General features: G+C 43.0%; 3 non-coding genes across 3 annotated transcripts; all 3 read left to right on the plus strand.

Moving 5' to 3' along the window:
* The first annotated feature begins 2,901 nt into the window (after window positions 1-2,901).
* Window positions 2,902-2,973, plus strand: trnah-gug (transfer RNA histidin (anticodon GUG)). The gene has a single exon. It is a non-coding gene; the product is annotated as a tRNA-His (tRNA).
* Window positions 2,974-7,172: 4,199 nt separating this feature from the next.
* trnah-gug (transfer RNA histidin (anticodon GUG)) lies at window positions 7,173-7,244 on the plus strand. The gene has a single exon. It is a non-coding gene; the product is annotated as a tRNA-His (tRNA).
* Window positions 7,245-8,621: 1,377 nt separating this feature from the next.
* On the plus strand, window positions 8,622-8,693 carry trnah-gug (transfer RNA histidin (anticodon GUG)). Its single transcript has one exon. It is a non-coding gene; the product is annotated as a tRNA-His (tRNA).
* Window positions 8,694-8,813: the final 120 nt, after the last annotated feature.

An 8,813-nucleotide genomic window follows, 5' to 3' on the forward strand; every position in this document is an offset into this window, starting at 1 on the left:
ATGCAACAACTATCTTCGTAAAAATAATTTATAGAATTGTCTTTTCTTTTTGACATTATAGAGTATTTTGTATAGATCAATAAAACATTATTTTTTTATCACAATTAAATCTATTTCAATCCCACTTTGTAACATAACAAAATGTGAACAAATCCAAAGGGGGTGAATACTTCTGGAACCCACTGTAGCTCTATATAGTCATTATCATCATCACTATCGCCATTACTCAGATGAGATGATCATCAGCTCTTGTGCCACAAGGTAGGTTAGGTATGAACTAAAATGAATAGGTATGAACTAGAATTGAGATTATGTTATTGGTTGATATGTATCATATTTTACCTTTAAATTATTGTACCGATTCGGGTACTGCTTGCAGCTACAGATACAAAATGGTCGCCGTGTGTGTGGGGTGGGACACAACACAGCTTCAGGTTATATAACAGATATGAACAGCAGCAGATACACTCATGGTTTGCATGTCTTATTCTATCCACCCATGCATACTCTCTGTGAAACATATTCATTCAAGTCAAAGTTGGAGGAGCTTCGAAACTTGGCTGCTCTACTGAAACACCAGAACATACCTTATTCTACCAGCACGCCTCCTTCTGGCCAAGTGTTGCAATTACAAGCTACTGGAGAAACACCAGAACATATTCACTATAGTATGACTCTACTGCCACCTTCTGACCAAGTGCTGTAATTACAAGCTACTGGAGAAACACCAGAACATATTCACTCTAGTATGACTCTACTGCCGCCTTCTGGTCAAGTGCTGTAATTACAAGCTATTGGGAGACGTTTTCATCAGCGCTGGAAACTACAGTATTTGACTGACTAACTTTGTACAGGAGCCATCAACAGCAATTCAATGTCAACATGAACACTTTAAAAATGGTTTTAACATACAGTACCAGTCAAAACTCAGGGTAGCCTAGTGGTTAGAGTGTTGGTGTTGGACTAGTAACCGAGGTTGCAAGTTCGTATCCCCAAGCTGACAAGGTACAAATCTGTCGTTCTGCCCCTGAACAGGCAGTTAACCCACTGTCCCTAGGCCATCATTGAAAATAAGAATTTGTTCTTAACTGACTTGCCTAGTAAAATAAAGGTAAAATAAAAAATAAAAAAGTTTGAACACACCTACTCATTTAAGGGTTTTTCTTTATTTTTTACTATTTTCTACATTGTAGAATAATAGTGAATACATCAAAACTATTAAATAACACATATGGAATCGTGTAGTAACCAAAAAAAGTGTTAAACAAATCAAAATGTATTTTAGATTCTTCAAAGTAGCCACACTTCAAAGTTTAATTGATCACAGCGTTGCACACTCTTGGCAGGTTTTTATGTGCTTAGGGTCATTGTCCTGTTGGAAGGTGAACATTCACCCCATTGTGAGGTCCTGAGTGCTCTGGAGCAGGTTTTCATCAAAGATCTCCCTGAACTTTAATCCGTTCATCTTTCCCTCGCTCATGACTAGTCTCTCAGTCCCTGCCGCTGAAAAACATCCCCACATCATGATGCTGTTATGTAAATCATTTACAGATTATTTGATAGTTCACTCAAGAGCTTAGACATACCAGATCATCAAGGACAACAACCACCCGAGCCACTGCCTGTTCACCCCGCTACCATCCAGAAGGCAAAGTCAGTACAGGTGCATCAAACCTGGGACCGAGAGACTGAAAAACAACTTCTATCTCAAGGCCATCAGACTGTTAAACAGGCATCACTAACACAGAGAGGCTGCTACCTACAAATAGAAATCATCATCTCCCAGCTCGTTCAGTGTGACAGGGTCTAGGTCTTCCAATTAAGCACCGCCACGTGGAGTCGTAGACTCCGACAATGAAAGAAATGTTTTGCCTTTATCGTGTAGTGTGGCGCCCGATGGCTGACCAATAGAAACTCGACCAGCACTGAGTACACACACAAATTAGGATTATTGTGAATAGTCAGATTTATATAATAGTTCGATTTAAACGTCTACATGCTTTGCAAGAAGAACGATTTCCCTAAAAATCCTGTTTACATTTTGATAAATGCAAATTTCGCCAATCGAAATAAACTTTCTACCACAATAACCATGATATTTTCGGGAAGCCTATATTATTCTTAGTTCTTAAATGTTTGTATGTGAAAAATATGGTCCAAACACACCAAGACATTCGTGAAGAGGGCACGACAATGCCTATTTCTCCTCAGGTGGCTGAAAAGATTTGGCATTGGACCTCAGATCCTGAAATAATATCTAAAGCTGCACCATCGAGAGCATTTTGACTGGCTGCATCACCGCTTGGTATGGCAACTGCTCGGCATCCGACTGCAATTCGCTACAGAGGATAGTGCTTACATCACTGAGGCCGAGCTTCCTGCCATCCAGGACCTCTATACCAGGCGGTGTCAGAGGAAGGCCCAAAGAATTGCTAAAGACTCCAGCCACCTAAGTCATAGACTGTAGACCGGGATCTTTTATTTCAGCTCATGAAACATGGGACCAACACTTTACATGTTGTGTTAATATTTTAGATTACACAGTTAGTACTTTGAGTCATTCAAAAGGAGACTTTTTGCCGTAACATTGTGTATCAAAATGGCGTGACCCGGATTCTGCGGCCACAACACAGAGCACTAACCACTGTATGATTATGGCGAGTTACCAGGGCTTGTGGGAGACCCCTTGAGTGGAAAGCCAAAAAGTCAGCTGTGCCTGTCCACGTCACTGCATGCTTGAATAACCCAATTTGTCCCACAGACACACAAGCACTAACTGTAATCTAACTGGCATCAAAGTGTAACGTTAGACTTTGGAATTTAACCACCTCAGCCACGTCACAGTGAAGGCCTGCTTGAGTAGATCGATTTCACCACAACATATACAAGCCCTGGTAGCTCGCCGTGATCGTATAGTGGTTAGTACTCTGCGTTGTGGCCGCAGCAACCCCGGTTCGAATCCGGGTCACGGCATTGAAATTCACAATGTCACGGCATAAGGGCTCTTTTTGAATAAGTAGTGTGAACTAAACTGATTAAGTAGAGTGAATTTAGCAGAGATTGTGGAAAGGGTGCCACTGACCACTGGTGAATAAATAATTACTATACCTCTGTCATTATAACATTAAATAAGCAGAGATTGATAACAGTGTAGGTTACCATACTATACGTTTAGTTTCGTTGGCTACAGTTTAAAGGCAGAGTCACAAAGTGAACAACTGTATCTGGATAATTTTGACAACAACTAAGAGCATTGAAGCACAAAGCGAAAACTTCTCCGCCTCGTCCCGAAGCTATGCATGGGCTGATACTCGGTGTTAGTCTATCATTGTGCTCATCTGCAGAGCTGCTCATGGCGACATCATATGGCTGAGTCTCAGTTGAACTCATTCAAAAAGCGCCCTCAAGCCGTGAATCGCATTGCCATGAGCGGTACTAACCATTATATGATCACGGCAAGCTACCAGGGCTTGTGTGTGAGGGGGAGATATTAGGCTACTCAAGCATGCCGTTGCCTTGATGTGGAAAATGTGGCTAAATACCATTGTTGACTAGTTAGACTAGAGAGACTCAACAGTGTATTGTGTAGTAGAATAGAGTTAGTACTGACCCCTGTAGAGTATTGTGTGGTACAGTGGAATACAGTGCTCTGCTAGTGTAGAGTACGGTTCTGAAGTATCCTTGGAATAGGAACATGCCCTCCCCTGGACAATGATTAGCATCCATGAGGGTGACGGTCAACCTCTCCTTGATTATATCATCCAGGGGCAACATATTGGGTTCCCCCAAACTCCAGAGGATAAATCTATCATTCTCTGACCTGAACACAGGGAAAAGATAATGGAAAGATGGGTGTGTTGGACCAGGTCTAATTCAGGCCCACAGTATCGTCACTGTGCATATGGGACAGGAAGAACAGGCAAACATACTGACACTTCCTAACCTGCCAGAAGTCCACTGATCAAAATAAACTTTCTACCACAGCGACCATGTTATTTTCGGGAAGCCTATATTATTCTTAGTTCGGACATATAAAGGTTTTTATGTGAAAAGTATGGTCCAAACACACCAAGACATTCGTGAAGAGGGCACGACAATGCCTATTTCCCCTCAGGAGGCTGAAAAAATTTGGCATTGGACCTCAGATCCTCAAATAATATCTAAAGCTGCACCATCGAGAGCATTTTGACTGGCTGCATCACCGCTTGGTATGGCAACTGCTCGGCATCCGACTGCAATTCGCTACAGAGGATAGTGCCTACATCACTGAGGCCGAGCTTCCTGCCATCCAGGACCTCTATACCAGGCGGTGTCAGAGGAAGGCCCAAAGAATTGCTAAAGACTCCAGCCACCTAAGTCATAGACTGTAGACCGGGATCTTTTATTTCAGCTCATGAAACATGGGACCAACACTTTACATGTTGTGTTAATATTTTAGATTACACAGTTAGTACTTTAAGTCATTCAAAAGGAGACTTTTTGCCGTAACATTGTGTATCAAAATGGCGTGACCCGGATTCTGCGGCCACAACACAGAGCACTAACCACTGTATGATTATGGCGAGTTACCAGGGCTTGTGGGAGACCCCTTGAGTGGAAAGCCAAAAAGTCAGCTGTGCCTGTCCACGTCACTGCATGCTTGAATAACCCAATTTGTCCCACAGACACACAAGCACTAACTGTAATCTAACTGGCATCAAAGTGTAACGTTAGACTTTGGAATTTAACCACCTCAGCCACGTCACAGTGAAGGCCTGCTTGAGTAGATCGATTTCACCACAACATATACAAGCCCTGGTAGCTCGCCGTGATCAGTACTCTGCGTTGGTTAGTACTCTGCGTTGTGGCCGCAGCAACCCCGGTTCGAATCCGGGTCACGGCATTGAAATTCACAATGTCACGGCATAAGGGCTCTTTTTGAATAAGTAGTGTGAACTAAACTGATTAAGTAGAGTGAATTTAGCAGAGATTGTGGAAAGGGTGCCACTGACCACTGGTGAATAAATAATTACTATACCTCTGTCATTATAACATTAAATAAGCAGAGATTGATAACAGTGTAGGTTACCATACTATACGTTTAGTTTCGTTGGCTACAGTTTAAAGGCAGAGTCACAAAGTGAACAACTGTATCTGGATAATTTTGACAACAACTAAGAGCATTGAAGCACAAAGCGAAAACTTCTCCGCCTCGTCCCGAAGCTATGCATGGGCTGATACTCGGTGTTAGTCTATCATTGTGCTCATCTGCAGAGCTGCTCATGGCGACATCATATGGCTGAGTCTCAGTTGAACTCATTCAAAAAGCGCCCTCAAGCCGTGAATCGCATTGCCATGAGCGGTACTAACCATTATATGATCACGGCAAGCTACCAGGGCTTGTGTGTGAGGGGGAGATATTAGGCTACTCAAGCATGCCGTTGCCTTGATGTGGAAAATGTGGCTAAATACCATTGTTGACTAGTTAGACTAGAGAGACTCAACAGTGTATTGTGTAGTAGAATAGAGTTAGTACTGACCCCTGTAGAGTATTGTGTGGTACAGTGGAATACAGTGCTCTGCTAGTGTAGAGTACGGTTCTGAAGTATCCTTGGAATAGGAACATGCCCTCCCCTGGACAATGATTAGCATCCATGAGGGTGACGGTCAACCTCTCCTTGATTATATCATCCAGGGGCAACATATTGGGTTCCCCCAAACTCCAGAGGATAAATCTATCATTCTCTGACCTGAACACAGGGAAAAGATAATGGAAAGATGGGTGTGTTGGACCAGGTCTAATTCAGGCCCACAGTATCGTCACTGTGCATATGGGACAGGAAGAACAGGCAAACATACTGACACTTCCTAACCTGCTAGAAGTCCACTGGCAGCAGAGTATAGGGTTAAGTTTACCATTCATTATTCACAGCTCTGGAGAATCATCCTCGGAAAATGACGAGAAGAGAGAGCAATGTGCCTTTCACTGAGGAGTGACTTCCGTCTGGCCACTCTACCGTAAAGGCCTGATTGGTGGAGTGCTGCAGAGATGGTTGTCCTTCTGGAAGGTTCTCCCAGCTCGTTCAGTGTGACAGGGTCTAGGTCTTCCAATTAAGCACCGCCACGTGGAGTCGTAGACTCCGACAATGAAAGAAATGTTTTGCCTTTATCATGTAGTGTGGCGCCCGATGGCTGACCAATAGAAACTCGACCAGCACTGAGTACACACACAAATTAGGATTATTGTGAATAGTCAGATTTATATAATAGTTCGATTTAAACATCTACATGCTTTGCAAGAAGAACGATTTCCCTAAAAATCCTGTTTACATTTTGATAAATGCAGATTTCGCCAATCGAAATAAACTTTCTACCACAATAACCATGTTATTTTCGGGAAGCCTATATTATTCTTAGTTCTTAAAGGTTTGTATGTGAAAAATATGGTCCAAACACACCAAGACATTCGTGAAGAGGGCACGACAATGCCTATTTCTCCTCAGGAGGCTGAAAAGATTTGGCATTGGACCTCAGATCCTGAAATAATATCTAAAGCTGCACCATCGAGAGCATTTTGACTGGCTGCATCACCGCTTGGTATGGCAACTGCTCGGCATCCGACTGCAATTCGCTACAGAGGATAGTGCTTACATCACTGAGGCCGAGCTTCCTGCCATCCAGGACCTCTATACCAGGCGGTGTCAGAGGAAGGCCCAAAGAATTGCTAAAGACTCCAGCCACCTAAGTCATAGACTGTAGACCGGGATCTTTTATTTCAGCTCATGAAACATGGGACCAACACTTTACATGTTGTGTTAATATTTTAGATTACACAGTTAGTACTTTGAGTCATTCAAAAGGAGACTTTTTGCCGTAACATTGTGTATCAAAATGGCGTGACCCGGATTCTGCGGCCACAACACAGAGCACTAACCACTGTATGATTATGGCGAGTTACCAGGGCTTGTGGGAGACCCCTTGAGTGGAAAGCCAAAAAGTCAGCTGTGCCTGTCCACGTCACTGCATGCTTGAATAACCCAATTTGTCCCACAGACACACAAGCACTAACTGTAATCTAACTGGCATCAAAGTGTAACGTTAGACTTTGGAATTTAACCACCTCAGCCACGTCACAGTGAAGGCCTGCTTGAGTAGATCGATTTCACCACAACATATACAAGCCCTGGTAGCTCGCCGTGATCGTATAGTGGTTAGTACTCTGCGTTGTGGCCGCAGCAACCCCGGTTCGAATCCGGGTCACGGCATTGAAATTCACAATGTCATGGCATAAGGGCTCTTTTTGAATAAGTAGCGTGAATTTAGCAGAGATTGTGGAAAGGGTGCCACTGACCACTGGTGAATAAATAATTACTATACCTCTGTCATTATAACATTAAATAAGCAGAGATTGATAACAGTGTAGGTTACCATACCATTTACCATTTAGTTTCGTTGGCTACAGTTTAAAGGCAGAGTCACAAAGTAAACAACTGTATCGGGATAATTTTGACAACAACTAAGAGCATTGAAGCACAAAGCGAAAACTTCTCCGCCTCGTCCCGAAGCTATGCATGGGCTGATACTCTGTGTTAGTCTATCATTGTGCTCATCTGCAGAGCTGCTCATGGCGACATCATATGGCTGAGTCTCAGTTTAACTCATTCAAAAAGCGCCCTCAAGCCGTGAATCGCATTGCCATGAGCGGTACTAACCATTATATGATCACGGCAAGCTACCAGGGCTTGTGTGTGAGGGGGAGATATTAGGCTACTCAAGCATGCCGTTGCCTTGTGGTGGAAAATGTGGCTAAATACCATTGTTGACTAGTTAGACTAGAGAGACTCAACAGTGTATTGTGTAGTAGAATAGAGTTAGTACTGACCCCTGTAGAGTATTATGTGGTGCAGTGGAATACAGTGCTCTGCTAGTGTAGAGTACGGTTCTGAAGTATCCTTGGAATAGGAACATGCCCTCCCCTGGACAATGATTAGCATCCATGAGGGTGACGGTCAACCTCTCCTTGATTATATCATCCAGGGGCAACATATTGGGTTCCCCCAAACTCCAGAGGATAAATCTATCATTCTCTGACCTGAACACAGGGAAAAGAGAATGGAAAGATGGGTGTGTTGGACCAGGTCTAGTTCAGGCCCACAGTATCGTCACTGTGCATATGGGACAGGAAGAACAGGCAAACATACTGACACTTCCTAACCTGCCAGAAGTCCTCTGGCAGCAGAGTATAGGGATAAGTTTACCATTCATTATTCACAGCTCTGGAGAATCATCCTCGGAAAATGACATTATATACGTTATATAGTCATTTATGTTGCTAGGAAAGATACATTATGCTAACATTAGAAAGGCCTACTTGCTGCAGTAGCTTGCTTGCTATAAAAACAGTAGTTTGTCGATAAACTATACTGTTTGCATAGTAGCAGAACATATATTTCAAAAGAGAATGAATTTAACAAAAATACATCTTACAAATACTTGGACAGATAATATTATGATTACTTGCGTTACGTGGCATGTTAAGAGACAAAACATCAAGATATCTCTGCTCGAACGCTAATCCACGTCACTGTAGGTTTCACTTAAGATCCCAACGTCTCCTTTACGGCGCATAGCCCTGGTAGCTCGCCGTGATCGTATAGTGGTTAGTACTCTGCGTTGTGGCCGCAGCAACCCCGGTTCGAATCCGGGTCACGGCATTGCGATACACAATGTCACGGCAAAAGGGCTCTTTTAAATCATTAGAGGTACATTGATAACTACATTTTAGTTGGTCTAATTATATTTTTTCCCGTTAGGTAAACTGTCATGCTCGAGGC

This window comes from Oncorhynchus mykiss, chromosome 16, assembly GCF_057628025.1.
Source record: "Oncorhynchus mykiss isolate SJ-2025 chromosome 16, ASM5762802v1, whole genome shotgun sequence".
NCBI classification, from domain to species: Eukaryota; Metazoa; Chordata; class Actinopteri; order Salmoniformes; family Salmonidae; genus Oncorhynchus; species Oncorhynchus mykiss.